This window comes from Sorex araneus, chromosome 1, assembly GCF_027595985.1.
Source record: "Sorex araneus isolate mSorAra2 chromosome 1, mSorAra2.pri, whole genome shotgun sequence".
Classification (NCBI taxonomy): Eukaryota; Metazoa; Chordata; class Mammalia; order Eulipotyphla; family Soricidae; genus Sorex; species Sorex araneus.
The window spans coordinates 420,753,033-420,773,731 of NC_073302.1; the positions used below are offsets into that span (position 1 = coordinate 420,753,033).

The window sequence follows — 20,699 nt, forward strand, 5'->3', positions numbered from 1 at the left end:
TAGATATTCACCACACCATCCCTATGGAGATGTGATTTTGAGATAGAGACAAGTATCAGGCTGATGTATGTCTTTAATCAACATCATAATGTTTTAGTGTAAAAATTAGTTGTTATGTTAGTTATTTTACTTATCAGTTACAAATTACTTATTACTTATAAGGCCATGTCCCTGAAATTTATCACTGTATCACTGTCATCCCATTGTTCATCAATTTGCTCAAGTGGGCACCAATAAAGTCTCCATTCGTCATAGCCCTGAGATTTTAGCAGCCTCTCTTTACTCGTCCATCCCAACGGAAGCTCTTTCAGGGTCAAGAGAATGAGACCCATCATTGTTACTGTTTCTGGCATATTGAATACAGCATGGGGAATTTGTGCTCTGCCATATGGGCGGGTTACTCCCAGAAGCTTGCCGGGTTCTCTGAGAGGGAGAATTAGACAATAATAGGTCCAAGCCTGTGGAGAGTGATCTTGAGCATGGCTATGGCTGGGTTCTGGAGGTTTTCAGCTGCCAGGCTCTGCTCAGGGTGGGGACGGAAACTCAACCCAGCCCCCTCCGAGGGGCCCCGATGAAGACAGCCAGGCATGGGGGCAGGAGACCCTGCATATAATGCATATAAGCTTATCATGCATATAAGCTCTAAAATTAGACATAATCATTTTTTAAAAATCTTTCATATTAAGCATTATGCAAATTTATCTTACCAATATTTTAAGTTTCAAAGTAGCTTCAGTTTCTTCAATTATACCTTCAGTTCTATTTCCTACCTTTTATTTCTTCCTTGTAATTTTCACTCATAATACTCCTGCTATTTATGAGTCCATAAGATGATAACCAAAGTCATCCCAATATTCTATAGTAAGCTCATTATCTGTCATGTCCTTTTACTTCCCTCTCTTTAATCACTCCGTTTCCATGTTTAGCTTAGGTGCTCTCATTAGTGGCATTTTGTGCTAGGTAATTTATTTTTTAGGAAATGTGCTGTCAAAATTACAAAATGTTCAGTAGCATCTCTGAACTTCGTCCATTAAATGCTCTTTCCTCACTAAATGTTCTAGCACTCAAAATCTTATCAAAGTTGTGTTGAGTGACTGCCAAATGTCTTCATGAGGGCAAAATACTTACTGAAATGTAAATGTCAGAAGATGACAAAGAACACAATTGGCTGGGTCGTTTCATTAGCTGACAGACTAATTACTGTACATGAATGGGGATTTAATAATTTAATATATGAATTTATAAACAGAAAAAGAATGCAAATTTGCATAAATTTCACATTACTATGTTACTTACTACATATTATTTTAATGGAATCAATTTCAAAATATATTACAACACAATATCTCTTACTCATTAAGAAAATAAATGCAATTTATGGGTGTGTAAAAACTTGCAAAGTCTAAAAATTACTCAAATTATTTACATCAAACTTACAAGTTTCTGCCCCACAAAGAAAATAATGACCAGAATAAAAGACATGCCATAGAAATAGGAGAAAGAATATCTGTCCACCACTCATCTGATAAAGAGTTAATATATAAGGTATATAGAAACAACACAGGAAGAACAAATACAACCCCATCAAAAATGAAAAAATAGGAACAAAAATTTGTTCAAAGAAGACATAGAGGTGGCCAAAAGGTATGTGAAAAGTGTTCCACATCAGTTATCATGAGAGAAATGCACATGAAAATGAGATATCATCACACACCAGTGAGATGGCATATATCACAATAAAAACAATCCTTGTAGGCATGGATATGGAGGGAAAGGGACTCTCATTTACTGCTGGTTGGAATGTCTGGTCCAGCCGTATTTTCTGTTTGCATTTTCTTTTGTTCCTGAGATTATTTTTGTTTTGTTTTGCTCTTGGTTCCTACTTTGTGGTAATCTTAGGAATGACTCCGGAGATTAATTTTATTTTCCAGAATGTTTAATTTTCATGTTAGATATTATCAAGAGTAAATAACTTGCCTTGAAAGATTCATGCTTTGTAGTACTATAATATTAAAGGTAGAAACTCTTATTCTGGTATTTTGGGTGGTGATGTGGAAACTATAATGATTTGATAATAGAAATAGCTGTTCTCTCAAACCATGTCAACACTAAAACAGTACCTATTGCCTAAAAAATTTCTGACTTTTTTTGGGGAGGCGGAGGAACAACCTGCAGTTTTCAGGGCTTACTCCTGTCTCTGCACTGAGACCATATGGGGTCCCAGGGTTTGAATTCGAGTCAGATGTGTGCAACACAAATGACCTACCCGTTGCAATATTATTTAGTTCCCTGGTTGTCTTTTTGGAAAGTAATATACACTTCTCAAAAATGAGGAATTGAGTTTCTATATAACCTAGCAATTCTACTTTTTAATATTCACCCCAAGAGGAGTGCAGGGGGAATGGGACGAGAGGGTGGGAGGGATACCGGGTTCATTGGTGGTGGAGAATGGACACTGGTGGAAGGATGGGTACTAGAACACTTATGAAGGAAACATAAGCACGGAAATGTGTAAATCTGTAACTGTACCTTCACAGTAATTCACTAATTAAAAAAAATTAATTAAAAATATTTACTCCAAGTGACAAAATTCTATTTAGAAGATATTTACATATCTATGTTCACAGTAGCCCCAAACAGGAAGCAATCCAAATGACCATGAACAGATGACTGGATAAAGAAACAATGTCACATATACCAATGGAATACTTCTCAGGTACAAAATCATGCAATTTGCTGCTAAGTGAATGGATCTGGAGAGAATCATGTGAGGGAGGGGCAGACACATAATGATCTCTCTTCTATGAAGGCTATGAAGAACAGAAAAAGGAAACAGCAAATGCCCAAAGGCAAGGGGAACTGAGAACTTGTGTTGAGTAGGGAGCCTGCAACAGGGGGTACGGGTGGGGCACTGGGATAATGGTTGGGGGGAGGGGCACTTTGGTGGGGTGTGTGGTGTTAAAATGTTTTATGCATAAAACCCTATCATTAACAGTTCGGGTCTGTAAACCATAGTGCCTAAAATAAAAGTTAAAACAATGGAAAAAAAAAGAATGGAGAGGAATAACATCTCAATGGTGATAAATTTATAAGCCAAATCTGGCCTGGCACAATATACATAAATATGATTTTGAATTCATGTTCTCTTGCTAACTATAATCCTGCTTTTATAGGATTTTCTTAGTCTTTAGTGACAACTGAATAAAATCACGGGCATTATCGGGTAGTGTTTTTGGCCTAGAGGTTTAGAGAATAGCTCTGGAGTAAAACTGAAAGAAAAAAAAACCTGGTTTAAAACATATTCACCTACTTTGGTCAAATTCTTTAACCCCTTTATATCTCGATAATCTCTCTAATTAGATTTCTTAGCAATACCATTATATAATTTAAATGACATAAGTATATCAGCAAGAACTAAATAGGAGTGTAGTAAGAATATAACATATATGTATGTATAACAAATAATATACCATATGCTGTAGCATTTGGACTTACACATTTAAAGATTTTACACACACACAAATCTCAGATGATCACTGCTTTATTTTGATGAAACAGGTATGATGATTCATCATCTTTCTGGTTAGTGGTATATTAACGGAGTACTCTAAGAGTCTGTAGATAATGAATCAAAAAATAGAAGGGGGTGGGTCCACATCCATTTTTCTTAGAGCTTATTCCTAGCTCTGTGCTCAGTCATCACTTTCTGGTGGGGCTCAAGGGAACATATGTCTTGGGCTGGAGTGATAGCACTGCGGGTAGGGCATTTGCCTTGCACGCGGCCGACCCGGGTTCTAATCCCAGCATCCCATATGGTCCCCTGAGCACCGCCAGGGGTAATTCCTGAGTGAAGAGCCAGGAGTAACCCCTGTGCATCGCAGGGTGTGACCCAAAAATCAAAAAAAAAAAAAAGGAACATATGTCATATTGGGGATAAAAGCTGGGTTTGCTGTGTGCAAAATAAGTACCTTACCTGCTGTTTATCACTCTAGTCCTGATAATAGAAGTTTTTAACAGTGTAAGCCATTGTTAAGAAATATTTCCAGTGTTTTCACATAATTTCTACAGAAATGGCACAATTACTAAAGTTATCCTATTGCTATTAACAATATAGTTCTTTGAGAGCCAAGGGGAAATACTACTATTATCGTTGAAGACAAAACAGGACTATTTGCAACAGGACAATAATTCACTGCAAACAGATCTTTTCTTAAAGAAAAGACTGTAGGTCTATGGGATGCAACACTGAGTATAATATCTGTGAAAATGATTGGATGCTTCTTGGGTCCATTTGAATTAAAAAGAAAAACATTTTTCCTGTGTACTTTTACCTTTACTTTCCAATTATTAGAGAGTAATGGAGAATAATAACCTTCAGAGAAAACTTTAGGTTAGATCTCACTAAAGGGGAGGAAAAAGTTATAAAAGCAAATGTGTCTTCAAAGAATCCAATTTTATGTTACTACAAACCCAAATTTTACTACTGTATATTCTTCATAGATAAGGCCAAGTATAAAAAGTACTATAATATATATTTTCATCAATAGCCATCATCAGCTATAGAACTCTGAAGTTATAAAACAGTGAACAGAATAGAGTGGAGACATTTAAGTTTTATGTGGCCTACCTTAAATTAACTCCTGGCACCACCTTTGGTCCCTAGAAAACTGCCAAGAGTGATGCCTGAGCATGGAGAAAGCCCTGAAGACTGTTGGGTGAGTCTCTCCCCGTCATAAAGGGGGAGAGGAGTCGAAGATTTGACAAGACTGTCATGAAGCATAGAATATACAACTACTTATCAAAAAAAATCTATATGGAACTATTTGTCTTAGGTGTTTAGAAGACAATTTGTGAAGTGTAATAAAAACATAGAATAACTAAACAGGGTGTTCGTGAGAGTACAGAAAGGTTATATATATAAGAGAAAGAAAAACCTGAAACTTATTAAGTATGATATTATAACAGATGAATAAATCACATTCATACCAATACTGAAAGGAATTAAAGATTAAGCTAGGTGAAAAATTAAACAAAGAATCAATATAAACAGAATAAAACCTCTTCTGATGTAAAAAAAAGATCACATAGAGAATTGGGAAAATGGTTTCTACTGAATTATTAATCAAATGAAACCAAACTGAAACCCAAATAAAAAATTACACAAATAAGACAAAGTTACTGTACTATATGAGATACTGGGGGCAGTAGGGGATGAAAGTTCAATTATTCGGCTCTCCAAGTTAGAAGAAAAATAACACTTCCCAGTAAAATTGACAAACAAGAAGAAAATAATTGTGACAACAAACAATAAAACCAAAGAAGATCAGAGGAAATGACCAACTGCTGATACTTTGGAATGATTAGTAAATACAGGCATGTTCAGTAACTAATAAAAGTTAAATAGTAATATCTAAGCACATGAGAAAAACAAGATGAAAAAGAATAAAAGGATACCCTGAGATACGATTAAAAAATATAAATATTAATGGCTTATTGATACTTGAAAAAACAATACCTTTTGTGAAAACATAACATAAACTACATATTTTTTTTAATTTTTAAAATTTTATTGAATCACCGTGAGATAGTTACAAGCTTTCATGTTTGGGTTACAATATCACAATGATCAAATACCCATCCCTCCACCAGTGCACATTCCCCACCACCAATATCCTGGGTATACCCCCCCTTTCCCATCCTCCCCCTGCCTCTAAGGCAGACAGTATCCCCCATACTCTCTCTCTAATTTTGGGCATTATAGCTTGCAACACAGACACTGAGAGGTCATCATGTTTGGTCCATTATCTACTTTCGGCATGCATCTCCCACCCCAACTGGTTCCTCCAAGCCATCATTTTCTTAGTGATCCCTTCTCCATTCCATCTGCCTTCTCCCCTCCGCTCATGAAACAGGAATCCCCCTGGCCCTTGTATCTACCGTCCTAGGGTGTCAGCTTCATGTGATGCTACCCTACACTCTACAAACGAGTGTAGTCCCTCTATGTCTGTCCCTCTCTTTCTGACTCATTTCACTTAGCATGATACTCTCCATGTTTATCCACTTATAAGAAATTTCATGACTTCATCTCTCCTAACAGCTGCATAGTATTCCATTGTGTAAATGTACCAAAGTTTCTTTAACCAGTCATCTATAAACTACATACATAAACAGAGCCCAAATCACTAAAACTTCAAATGACTCAAGAATGCCCTCCACTTCTACTTTATTGCTTACAACCATCAAAAGAGGAGAGATTTGAGAGGAAAATATGCAAATTTTAGGTAATATCTTGTGTAAGCATGCTAATTTTGGAATTACACATATAAGTAGATAATTTAATTTAAAAAAATTTAATAGTGAATCACGGTGAGGTATAGTAACAGATTTACAAACTTTTGTGCTTGTGTTTCGGTCAAACAATGATCGAGTACCCATCCCTCCACCAGTGCCCATTCTCTACCACTGATGATCCCAGTATCCATCCCCCACCTCCCACCCTCCCCATCTCTGTGGCAGGGCATTCTCTTTTGTTCTTTCTCCTTTTGGGTGTTGTAGTTTGCAATAGAGGTATTGAGTAGCCATTGTGTTCGATCTATAGTCTACATTCAGCATGCATCTCCCAACCCGAGCAGGTCCTCCAAACACCCTTTACCTGGTCTTCCCTTCTCTATCTTAGCTGTCCTTTTCCCCACCATGTGAGGCCAGCTTCCAAGCCATGGGGCAAAACTCCTGGTCCTTATCTCTACTATTCTTGGGTGTTAGTCTCCTATTCTGTAACTTTATATTCCACAGATGAGTGCAATCTTTCTATATTTATCCCCCTCTTTCTGACTCATTTCACTTAACATAGTACTTTCCATGTTGATCCACTTATATGCAAATTTCATGATTTCATCTTTTCTAACAGCTGCATAGTATTCCATTGTGTAGATGTACCAAAGTTTAAAAGTAAATCTTAAGATGCCTAAAGAAATAAAGTATGTAAAATAGAAATTTTATTATATATGGTGAACACACAGGTTTATGAGTTGACATGAGTAGTGACAATCGAGACAGCATTTTTATGATGTTAAGATATTAGAGATATCATTCTCAGCAATGGAAAACAAATTATCAAATGCTTCCTTTTCAGCAGGTGAGACTTTAGGGGGGAGAAACTCCAAACAATAATAGTGAGTTTTTTGTTGAAATATTGAATGTAATAAAAATAAAGTGAAAGTAAAGTGAAATTTATCAGTTACACAGGCGGGGAGGGGGGAGATATACTGTGATTCTTGGTGGTGGAATATGTGCACTGGTGAAGGGATGGGTGTTTGAGCATTGTATAACTGAGACTTAAACCTGAAAGCTTTGTAACTTTCCACATGGTAATTCAATATAAGAATAAATTAATTAAAAAAAGATATTAGAGATAATTCAGTATTTTCATCATAAATGAAACAGTAAAATGGGATAGTTACTATTGTATATCAAATACAGAGGCAGTGGTATAGCAGAATATATAACAATGTACACGATCTAAACAGATGAATGAAAAAATAGGAAATTGAGTTTAGATGGCATAAAATATCTAAATTAAGAACATGTGCATATAAAACATGTATTTTATTCATTATTTTATAGGGGTTAAAAAATGGAGCTCAGGAGTTCCTGTGGGCCACACGTGGGAATTTTCAGCCAATCAGAGAGGATGTCCAATGTAAGGGCCCTTAAGATGTGCTACTTTGGGCCCTGTGGCACTGCGGATTACCCTGGCCACTCTGATAGTAAGTATCTGGGGACTTCTAGGGTCACAGCCAGTGTGGGGCGCATGTGGTACCAAGGATTTTACTACAGATGACTGCATGCAAGGCAGGGATTTTAACCCTTGTATTATCTCTCTGCTCTCAAACAATGTATTTTAAAATGATATATAACATTGCAGGATATATTATCCAATGCAGAATGAATATACCAGCAGGTAGGAGCAGAATAAGAGGTAAGATCGGGGATGGAAAGATGAAAAGTTAAAACAAAGGAGTTGGTAATGGTGTCATGATAATATAAGTATTCAATAGCCTATGTCCCAAGTCCTCTTGAAACAAGTAAGGAGATAGGGCAAATTCATCTGTAACAAATTATATACAAAAAAATAACCATTTAAAAATATTTGCATGTAAATCTAATTGTTGAGCCAATTATGATGAATGTCTGCAATAAACCCAGGAGGAAAATAGTTTTTCTCTTTTTTCTTTTAATTCTCTCAATAAGCCTTAGTCTTGATGAAATTTTGATGATTTTAGAAATTCATGTATTCATGTGAAATATGAATATTTGAAATACTGAAAATGTGAAATACTGCTCAGCTATAGGATAAGAAAAAGTCTTGTTTCTGCTACAACCTAGTTGGAACTAAATGGTGTCAAGTTAAGCCAAATAAGTTAGGGAGAGGACAAATGTTGGATAATTGAACTCAAACATGGCATATAAGGAAACAAGGCAAGGAATGGGTAGTATACAATAAAAACGAGCCCTCAGATTCTGACAACAATACTAGTATTAAAAGTGCAGGTGGGGGAGAAAGGAAAAAAATGTCTTAGGACTGAGGTGGTGGCTTTGTGGTGCTTTGGTGATGGTGCAGCAATTTGATACTCCCAAAGCATAAACATTCATACTGCTACAAACCATATAACTTTAAAAACATCAGTAACATTTAAAAAGATGTTTCACTTAAGATATCAATGAACCTAAAGCATTGGAAGTCACATTTGGTATTTTATTACTTTTCTTTTTTGTGAGTTGTCATTGAAACTCAAGTATATATATATGTTTTAGGATCAACTCATGTGAAGAAGCAGGAAGCACTGAGATTTAATCTAGAACTATGAAAACAACCATTGACTACTAATACGATTGTATTTATGGGTCGCCACACCTTGTTAAAAGAACTTTTAAGTAGATATTAAAAACTATATGTTGACATCTTCATTAGTTTTTTCCCAGGTTATAATTAAATGCTACAAAATAATACAAAATATCAATTCCCCGTATATTTAAAAGCAACTTTGTAATTCAACTCATTGTAGTAACAATTTAAAAAATCATACAAAGTTTTGAAATACTATGAACTCCATTCTTTCAAGTTCAATAATCCAATAAAAAATGAAATTGTACTAAATTAAAGAAACATTTTAAATATTATGATTGTTAACCTTTCTTAACCACCCATCATTTCAACAAAGTGTGTTGTGGGTATGCTTCTTGAATTTGGAACTAAATTTATATCTCAGCTCTCACAAATATTCAAACTAATTATTTCAGAATGAGTGTAGGATGACACTTTAATTATAATGCATCTCCCGGCAATTAAGATTCTCTTGCTTCTCTCAGCAATTAAAATGGCAAGGCAAATTATCGAAGTCCCATGTTTCTTTATACCTGTTCCTGACAATTACCGTAAGAAACATTACAAGGAAAATCATAGTTATAATCCATTCATTGACTACTTGGTAGGAAGCATAAATACTTTATTCTCCTTGCCAAGTAATTTTTCATTTTACTCATATTATCTATCAATCATTAATGTAATTTGTGCTCTGAATAAGTTCAATTTTTCATTTTATAGAACTTATTACAGCCAATTGATTTTTTTATAAATGATAGCTGTAGGGATCATTTTAATTAAGAAATAATTTTTAACCCATTAATTCCTGATTGGGCTTTACTGATTAGAACATTAAAAGGAGACTACTTAATGACAACAGAAAACACCAGTACTAGAATCATTAAGGTTGTAAAATTACCACAACTGAATAGTATACCCATGACATAGGCACAAAATTGTTGAGATTGCTAGTGGGCTCAGAGAACAGAGAAAAGCATTTTTTAATTATTAAGTAACTGAATCATTTACAAATGGTATTTTAAGGCAAATTTTATGTTCTTTGAAACTATTCTTTTGTAATTCTAGTTTTTCTCTACTACACTTTACTTTTGTGCTAGCAAAACATCACAAGTTACCTGAAATTTTAAAATGCTACAGGTAATGGTATGGCATAAAATTGAAACACTGTTCGGTAAATTATTTGAATTATAGTTAAAATGTACTAAACATTAAAAATGTGTTAGACACCTCCTTCAAAGGCAACGTTTTGAAATAGGTGATTATCCATGCTCTATTGTACAGATTTAAGAATTTTGATACAGGAGAGTTAAGCAATTTATTCTAGTATCCTGGAACAGAATTCCAAGTTGGCACGCTAGCTACAAACTCCAGACACAAACAAAGGTTTACCACTGTAATATTATACTGTCCTTTGGTAGTTTCAATACTTTAATACATTTTATTCACATATGTACTGTATTTTCTCTAAAAACACCTAGCACTTTCCTTCTCTCAGATACACTTGTCAAACTAATGGCTGAACTTTTGAGTCAACAATGAACAGTTTTCTCTAAGTGCAAGTTTGAAAGACATAAATGGATCTGTCAAATGCACCGAGCTGTTTTGTTCAAGGTAAGCACAAAATCTAAACATCTGGAAACTTGTTTTCCTTTGACAAAAAAGATATGTTTATGACCAATGGTAAGAGAGGTATTGAAGCATGGTAACCTTATCTATATTCCCTGTATTATTTTATTTTTTTCCGGTTTTAGTAGCACTGTCATTTATTGTATGAAATGGATTTACTCATGTCAGATGTAGTTTTAGTCATTTAATTGAGGGATTTCTTCTAAATCATCATTGTCACATCATTCTTGGATTCTGATCCTTTAGCTTTACTTTATCCTTAGAGTTCACAGATAAATGGTGAAAAGAAAGATGGAGATTGTGATGGGAGGTAGTTGCCAACTTACCCTAGAGCTGAGAATGACCAGGGTGGAAAGGCAGTGGATAAATGGGGATGGTGGTGATGGGGAGCAATGAAGCCCAGAGCCTCTTCACACTCTTCACTGTCACTGTCACTGTCATCCCATTGCTCATCAATTTGCTCGAGTGGGCACCAGTAACGTCTCCATTGTGAGACTTGTTGCTACTGTTTTTGGATATTGAATATGCCACAGGTAGCTTGCCAGGCTCTGCCGTGTGGGCGAGATACTCTAAGTAGTTTGCCAGGCTCTCTGAGAGGGACAGAGGAATCGAACCCCAGTTAGCCGTGTGCAAGGCAAACGCTCTACCTGCTGTGCTGAGGGTGTAACAAAGACTTAGCAGCTCCCTCAGAATCAGGGTGTCCTCACACCCTGATATGAACTGGCAGGTTGTGGAGTATGTGCTTACCAGGAGAACTGAGCTATGGAGAACATAAATGACATTCCTTGGAGTGAAGGTACCAGTATGAGGTGTTACCCAGCACCCAACTGGTGGGGTTTTCTTAAGTATTTTTTCCATACTTTTTCTTATGGAAAAAGTAGGGTTGATCTAGTAAGAATCTTCAGAGTAAATGTGCTGATTGTTTGAGCGTGAAGTGGGGGTGTAGGCTACTATAGAGATCATGTAGCACAAGGTACTTCAACTTGTTTGTGTGCTAGGTTTAGTAACATAAACCTAAATGGGGCAAGTGCTTGCCACTTGCTCGAGAGCAGATCGACTTATATTCTTAAATTTTGAAATAGTTTGAAAAACGGGTAGACAAAGAAAAATCAGTAAATGGCATCAAAAGAATTTTCTGGTTGGAACAGAGATTAAACTGAGGTTGGCAAAGGGAAGGGAGAGGGATTTGCATGTGGCAGAAACAGGGATCGGTGACTTCTGGGGAAGAGGGAGGGTTCAAGACGGATGGAAAGATCAGTCTGATCGGCAAGAAGGCTAAGGCTGCCAATTTCACAAAGGTGGAAATAGATGATACCCTAACTTTCTATAGCTCACCTCTGATCTACAGCTACACTCTCCTAATCAATTGGAAGAAATTTCAAAGAAATTTGTAAAGGCAACAGGCTTTTTAGATGGGGTGGGGAGGGAGGGAGAGAGGGAGAGAGAGACAGAGGGAGAGACAGAGAGAGGGGGAGAGGAAGGGAGGAGAGAGGAAGAGAGGGAAAGGGAGGCAGGGGAGAAGGAGAGAGAGAAAGAGAGGGAGAGGAAGAGAAGGAGGGAGAGGAAGAGAGGGAGAGATGAAGAGAGGGAGAGAGAGGGGGAGAGAGAGAAAAGAGCCTGCCATAGAGGCAGGCTGGAGTGGGTGGAGCAGGGGTGGCCAAGGGAAACTGGGGACATTGGTGGTGGGAAATGTACACCAGTGAAGGGAGTGATGGGTGTTGGAACACTGCATGACTGAAATTCAATCATTAACAACATTGTAACTGTGTATCTCACGGTGATTCGATAAAAAAACCTAATTATTTTAAAATGATGTCCAAATTTTCCTTAATATCCTACAATGTAGGGGAGCTTTATCGATTTAGTGTGTAGAGTATTAAATTTTTGGACGTGGGGCCCTGGGCAGTGGCTTGGTGCTGAGACTCCTGTTCTATAAATGTCAGGCTGGAAGTTGGACACTTCAGCGTCTTCATCCCACGTCGCTGAAGGCTATCCTCAATGGCGGTAGCTGTGACGCGAGGCACAAGGACAAATTTACCACCTCCAGTGTCGTGCAGTAAAGGACACAGCCCCCAGCAAGCACTACAACCAAGTGAGACCTTCTGCCGTGACAACAATGGCGAGAGCAAGAAGAAAGGAGAGAAAACCAAATTTCTTGATGTGTGCAATTTTATTAAGTGATTTTTACTATAAGTCTAAAAAAAAGTGGGGCTGGAGTGATAGCACTGCAGGTAGGGCGTTTGCCTTGCACACGGCCAACCGGGGTTCGATTCCCAGCATCCCATGTGGTCCCATGAGCACGGCCAGGGGTAATTCCTGAGTGCAGAGCCAGGAGTGACCCCTGAGCATCGCTGGGTGTGATGCAAAAAGCAAAAAAAAAAAAAAAAGTTTTAAAAAAGTGCTTCAAATTAAGATGGCTTATATATATGGTGGCTCCAGCCCATTTAGCACAGCGGTTGGCCGTTCGCCTTTCACTTGTCCGACCCGAGTTCAATTCCTCTGCCCCTCTTGGAGAGCCCTGCAAGCTACCAGGAGCATCGAGCCCGCTCGGCAGAGTCAGGCAAGCTACCTGTGCGTGTTGGATATGCCAAAAACAGTAACAATAAGTCTCTCAATGAGAGACGTTACTGGTGCCCGCTTGAGCAAATTGATGAGCAACGGGATGACAGTCACAGTAACAGTTATATATATGGTGATTTCCAAAAGACAGTTAAGGAAAAATAAGTTGCCATCCCTCCCTTATTTGTCCTAGAAAGGCTTTCAGATGCCCACATGTGTTTTCTGTTTGCGTGTTTGCTTCTTGTTTGGGGCCACACTTGGGGTGTGCAGTGCTTACTCCTGGTTCTGCACCCAGGAATCACTCCTGGCTGTGCTCGGGGGACAGTATGTGGTGCCAAGGACTGAACCCAGGTAACCCACTTGCCAGGAAAGCAAGCTGCCCATTGTGCTCTCTCTCTGAAGATGCCCACATGTGAACAGTAGTTACTTAGCCTATACAAAGCAAGAAAAAAATAATAATTTATGTTCAATTTACTGTCCAAGAGAAAAAATGCAAAAGTACTGAATGGGCCATAATTTGAGTTTCAAGTTAAAACACTCTACTACAGGAAACAAAGTATAACAAATTAAAACAGTCAGTAAAGTGAGAAAAATTATTACATAATTAAGCACAGGGGTAGGGCATTTGCCTTGCACATGGCTGACCTGGGTTTGATTCCTTTGCCCCTCTCAGAGAGCTGGACAGCTACCAAGAGTATCTCGCCTGCATGGCAGAACCTGGCAAGCTACCTGTGGTGTATTCGATATGCCAAAAACAGTAACAACAAGTCTCACGATGGAGACATTAACTGGTGCCTGCTCAAGCAAATTGGTGAGCAACAGGACAACAGTGACAATCAATAGGTTAAAAAAAGAAAACCATAGTTCTCAATGATTTTAATTAACATATCAAAATAACATGGGTGTTATGGAATTTGTAAAAAGAAATTCATCTTTATAGCTCAGTTGTCATTTTATAATGTTCAAAATACCCATAAAGTACCACGCAGATGACTTTCCTTCCAAAAGTGAATCTAGCCAAAGAGTCGATCATCTATCGGGAACTGAGCAAACATTTTCCCAGAAGTGTTGGCAAGTCAGGACTACTAGGAAAGCAGTATAAGCCAGAATGAAGGCAATTCAAATTGGGACAGAGAATGCAGGCTCAGATGGAGGTGAAATTGACGTGACTTCACCAGAGACAGGTAGGAAAGTCATTCTAAAATCTTGGTTTGAAATGCCAATGAGCTTTCTGGGAGGTTGGAGGGGCGGAGGGGAGGGGAGCTGTCCTTTGGGTGAGGTCTGGACCCTCTGCGCTAATGCCACCCTTGTCTCCCTCCTTTAGGTCACCCAAGTGTTCCCTAAATTGGTGGAGGATCAGAAACCTTAAAGCATAATCAAGAGTGCAACTTCACGAGCCAATGCCATGCTTGGATGATGGAAAGTTTCTGTAGCCCTAAGGCTCTGCCACTCTGCAGCCCTGCTGCCTCCCAGAGCCTCTCTGGGGAAAAGCAGGGCTGAACAAAGGCAGCCACGCTGATGCTGTTTCCCTTGGAAGCAAAACTACTGGTTTTCCTCTCAATTTCTCTGTTTCTCATACAACACAGAGCTTTATGCATGTTTGCATATTATTAGCATATTTTCAGAAAGGCAAACAGGAATTTAAACTATTATTTTATACATATGAAATGGTGATTTTGTTATAATTTTATCTTAGCAAGTCTTAACTGTGATAGAATTTTTCTGTTTGTACACTTAGGAAGTTTTCATTTACAGTACAAATTTGTAGTATAAAAAGTTATGCTACATGCACATTTTTGATAGAACTTGGTCAGACGCTTCTGCATAATTGAAACATCAATATAAATTTTTGCTTTCTCTTTCTTAGTGTCAGTCTTACTTGCCATAGTAATTTTTAATTACTTCCATTATGTTTGCCTTTTCTTTGAGAAACAAGGTCTGAATTAAGAAAATTTTGTTTAATAAAATGGGAATATTTTCCAGATTAAAGTTAATGCTGTTATTTCGCCACTAGGCTATGCTAAAGGATAAATAGTGCATTTACTCAAGTAAACTCTTATAGTTACCCCCCAAAAAAGCAGGAAAATAAATTCAAATGCTGGGTATGAATTATGTAGCCATACTCCTGCTGACAATTCATTAAAAATTTACATAGGAATTCATATAATTAGCTTATATGACATACTCCTAAATAAATATACCCACTTTTATAACAAATATATATGCTGGAGATGTCCAATTTGGTTTAAAAAATATGCGATCACTATTATCATTATTCTACCTAAATTAAATACTATTCTCATTTGCATGCACTCAGCCCTTTTTTAAAAAATAAAGTAAATAGCAAACTAATAATCAGTTACAAGAAACAGGAATTTTACATCAGATGTATTTTGCTGTTTCAAAAATAAGCAATTTAAAAATGCAGCTAATGAGAGTCAAATAGCAGGTCATCTATTTTAGGTCTTTTATATCAAAATCATACTAATTTCCTACACGTTGTGTTTAGTACCCTTTAAGATTCCGTTTATTGATACAGCTACTGTCATTTCCTTAAAACTGAAAAAACGAACATAGCTATTGAAATCATTATCAGTCATCCGAAGCTATATTCTTGATTACACACTGTGAGAGATCAGGGGTCAGATGGGCCTAAGAAATTGTGTTCACTAAGAACATAAAATTCAAACTACAAGAACCAAACTTTAAAATAAGCCTGTTAAGGTGATGGACTGCGGGGGAAGGGGGCACCTGGAGGAGGGAAGTTGACACTGTGGTAGGATTGCTGCTAGGATACTATCTAAAACTTCTTAAATCATGGTTCTTTAATAAAATTTAAAAATAGGAAAGAAACCATGTTGCTGGAACACATGAAAATGCATAGGGCAGAAATAAAAGCAATTATGGACAATTCAGAGGATTCTGTGTAATAAAATATAATTTATCAGTTATTAATTTAAGAGAAGAAAAACTGGTTGCCTCCACTACTGAAATGGAACATAGCCAAAGTTATAACTCACATTTCAAATATCTCAAAGTATAGTTCTGAAAAACACTCTGAAGATAAAAGTGTGCATCCCTCCAATTTATTGTGGAATCTACTTGACGAGAAGGTCTACAAGGAGTTTTACATATTTTAGATATAATATTTTAAAACATAACTTCAATTATTCATAATTCACATTAATTATTCATTATAGGATGAAATATTGACAGAACACAATCCAGCCCGCAAGCAAAATGCTATTAATCTCCTACTCATATTACTGCCTTGGCAGATGATAGAACATTAAAAAAGAGAAAGTAAACTTTCTGCTCTTAAATGTAATTAAGCGTGGCTAAATCCATTTATGAAGCACCTCAGATGATAAGTTCAGATGAGCCAAGAAATTTATATATTTTCCCATATTTATCTATATACTGAAAATATTTATAGCTTTTACCACACATGCACTGAAAAATTAGAACATATATTTTTTTGAGTGCGGGAGGGCCACCCAACTGTGCTCAAGGCTTACTCCTGCTCTGTGCTGAGATCCCTGCAGGCAGTGATTAGGAGAATTTTGGGGGTGCCATGGTGCAAACCCAAATTGGTCCTGTACAAGGCAAGAGGTCTACCTGCTATACCATCCCTCTGGTCCCTAGAACAGGTTCTTTATGTAACCATCTATATTATCCCTGTCCACTGAATAAATTGCTATTCTTCAATACTGATAATTTTTATCTCTGGTGAATCACTACTATTATAAGGAATAGTATATTAGTTTTATAATATCAAATATATATTTGATATTAGTTTTATTGTATCTCAGTACTGCAAATGAAATGTTCCTAATTATGTTACATTACACAACTAGCATGACAGATAATTTTGGCTATAAAATTTATTTCTTTTCCAAACCACAAATTATAGACAGGGGTGTGAATATTCAGATATAACTCTTAGGATCTCAGCAAAATGAAAGGTAAAAATGACTGTGGTTGGTATACACAGCATTCCTCATTTGAATTCAGGTGAGTGTCTCTGATTTTTATTTTAAATAAGAGAGACTGTGACAAATTCCTTTTATTTAATCCCTTTTTCTACATTCTTGGGCAGAGTCCAAATCCAGAATCATTTTGGAGGTTCTGATGTAGTTACAGGGATGTGGTAGATGATCATTGTCACTGTCATCCCGTTGCTCATCGATTTGCTTGAGCAGACACCAGTAATGTCTCCATTGTGAGACTTGCTCTTACTGTTTTTGGCATATTAAATACGGCATGGGTAGCTTGCCAGGCTCTGCCATGCGGCAGAGATACTCTCAGTAGCTTGTCGGGCTGTCCAAGAGGGGCAGAGGAGTTGAACCCGAGTCGGCTGCGTGCAAGTCAAATGCCCTACCCGCTGTGCTATCGGTCCAGCCTCATGGTACAGGATACAAACCAATTTTCTTTCAGGATAAAGAAGTGATCAAAAAAAAAATCAAGATTTATAATTGATTTAGAGGAGGGGGACTGAATTGTCTTAGCTGCCCTGGAGGTTCTAAATCAAGACATTTTCAAGTATTAGGGCAGAGCTTTCTTCAACAAGATGTAAATGCTTATAAATTTGCCTGACTTCATCTTGGGTATTCAATATGATGTCCAATTCACATAAATTGAGGCCTATCCTGGCATTCGAATATACTGGTCCATTATTCTTTTATTGTTCCATTCATCAAAAGAAAGAGTCTAAGATAAAAGTTTGTAAGCAAATCCACTGCCTAGAACATACTACATTCTTTTACACAATAAGTCCCTAAGCACTTAAAGAGTAGCTTCTAACAACTGCTACTCGGCACAGTTCTGCCACTGAGCAAGTTTTAAATGGATGGAACCACTGCCTTAGAGCAGCTTTACTCTAGTTCTCTGATCACCAAACACTCTCTGCCAATTACACCAAATTTGTCAGTATGACTCTCCTCTCTGCTGGGACATACCTACCACAGGTATACACCATGCCACATAACTAGGATTTCCTTCCTCCCATGGAGGATCTGCTCAATTAATCCTTAACATTTCAACTCGTAAGTCAGGTGTCTGCTCAGACTTTCTCTGGCTAATTCCAACGGAATCAGGCGCTATTTCCATCAGCTTTCTTTTCTCTCTCATGGCACTTATCTCTCAGTATTAAAATTATTTGTATAAATGTGCATCCCTGACTAGTCAGTTCCTTTAAGCCTGCATCTTATCTCACTAAGGGTTTGTCTACCTGACAGAGTTAAGTTCTCTGTTGCAAAAATGAAGGATGAGGGACTGGAGCGATAGCATAGTGGGTAGGGCATTTGCCTTGCACTTGGCCAACCCGGGTTCGAATCCCAGCATCCCATATGGTCCCCTGAGCACCGCCAGGAGTAATTCCTGAGTGCAAAGCCAGGAGTAACCCCTGTGCATCACAAGGTGTGACCCAAAAAGAAAAAAAAAAACGAAGGATGAGCAAGCAGGATGAAGGAGAAATGACACAAAGAAATGCCAATCTGAGGAACTCTACCTTATAGACGTTACTTTGCATTACTATATTAGAGATACCGTAATATGGGGTATTCCAAGTTTCCTTTCTAAGGTATCCCCATTCTGAGACCCTTCCCTCTTTCTTCAGTCAGACAAGTTCTGATGCTGCATAAACCGTCCAATCCAAACCAGGCGTGCAACTTCTGGTCATCTAACAGGGTCAGTTACCCACTGCTCAGATAATAATTTCATTTTCATTCGAATAACCCTGCAACAAGGTGGGTGAGTTGACTCCAGAGCCAACAAACTCTTTTCTACATGTACTTCTTTGACCTTTGCCCTTGTGGCTGAATTGGTTTCTCTCCAGAGTAAGTGGTGGATTACCCTATCCTGGGGCTTGGCTGCCGTGAGTCCCACAATATTAATTTGAGAAAGACATATTATTGTTGCTTCAATGCTCGTTTTATTGTATGCAGAGTTTTACATGTTCCCTGACTGGACATATGGGGAAAAGAATCTTGGGAGAGTTGAAGGTTAGAACAGATAATCCCCAGGAGACACTTTAAGCTTATCACCATTTCCTAAAGCAGTAGTTTTCACCTAATCACTGGCTGAAAACTCATATCCTTCCTGAAAAAAAAAAAAAAAACAACCTATAAAATCTCCTAGGATACATCTTAAACACCTTTTAGTCTTAATATAGTTCATGCCTATTTATTTCTGTGTACCTAAATTCTAGGCTTATTTTAACTATTAGTATGGTTTGAAAAAATGTTTCTTAGAAATATATGCTCATTTTTTTATCAGTGTAATTCATGTGTCATTCCAATGAAATCTAGTACTGTAGGATAACAAAGCCTCATGTAGTTTAGGTTTATTGGGTTGCTCCCGTAACAGTGCCCCTATTCCTCTTTGTTTATTTGTAGATTCTTTCTTAGTGTTCTGTTGACTTGTAAATAATGTTTTTCTCTTCTCCTTGAGTCCTTTGCATAATTTATTCAGAGCAATGTCCTTTTTGTATGGATACAGGAAGACTTAGCAAATGTTATGCTTTTGTAACCTGGGAGTCATTTGACTCTACATGATATTTTCCTCCTGGGCATCTGTTCTCTCTACCTAAGCCTCAGCTGCCCTTACTTCCTAGCACCCCCAAAGGCAGGGTCCCGACACGAGGGACAAGACGGACCCAGGGCAAGCGGTGAGTTGTGTGCTACCCTGGCATGGAGATGGGCCTGGCCAAAGTGCCTTATGCTTAACTATAAGTTAAGAGCTTGGTCATGGACAAATGTTGTCATGATCCAAACAGTGATAACTAGATTTGGACCCTGCTAGGGTGAGGAATGATTAATCTGGCCTGAGTGCTGTGGTCTGAGTCTGTGGCAAGATGTTGCCAGGAGAGCTGCCTTGCAAACCTCAATGTATCTCTTGCTATGTCCATACAAAAATAACTAGTATTAAGATGTTAATAAGTGTTTGGACTAAGGAAAGGAAAAAAAAAACCTTAAGAGTCAGGAAGGGCTTTGGAATGCCCTGCCCTCAGGAAGGGCTTTCTTATGTTGATTTTGCTACCTGACTGGGTGTAGCCTAGAGGGCAAGGTGGGAGAAAGAAGGAGGAAGAGAGACTAGAGAGGGGCTGCAGCAGATCCAGAGAGAGGATGGAGCTGGGAATGCGGGAGATAAGAAAGATGGAAGATTGAATAAATGGTAATGAATCAGCAATTAGTTTGGTCCTTGTTCTTCCTTCGCCTGTCCTTGACCAATGGCCGTCCCGATCCAGCCCATACACAGCAGTTCCAGAGCACTGAACGTGGGCGGTGAGACAGAGCCGCCCGGAGAGCCCATGAGTGCACATGCCCCTCCGCGTGCCTTAGTTTTTTACACTAGTACCAATATTATGTTGGCATTAAATAGTTACGCTAATAACCACGTATTTACTTATAAAGATAATGACAGATTTAAAAAAATTAGCTTATAACAACAAGTCTCACAATGCAGACGTTACTGGTGCCTGCTTGAGCAAATCAATGAGCAACGGGATGACAGTGATACAATGATACAGTGACAGGTCATATATATTTTTATTTGGTGGGGGTGATTGCCATCTGAAAGCCTGAAATAAAAACTCTTCTATTAAAAAGATAAGTAGAATATCTTGAAATGA

At 37.8% G+C, this 20,699-nt stretch overlaps 1 protein-coding gene across 8 annotated transcripts in view; it reads right to left on the reverse strand.

The window, feature by feature from the left end:
• The window catches only part of CADPS2 (calcium dependent secretion activator 2), a 541,525-nt gene that overhangs the window by 215,521 nt on the left and 305,305 nt on the right, over positions 1–20,699 (reverse strand). The gene's annotated exons all lie outside the window — the stretch shown is intronic.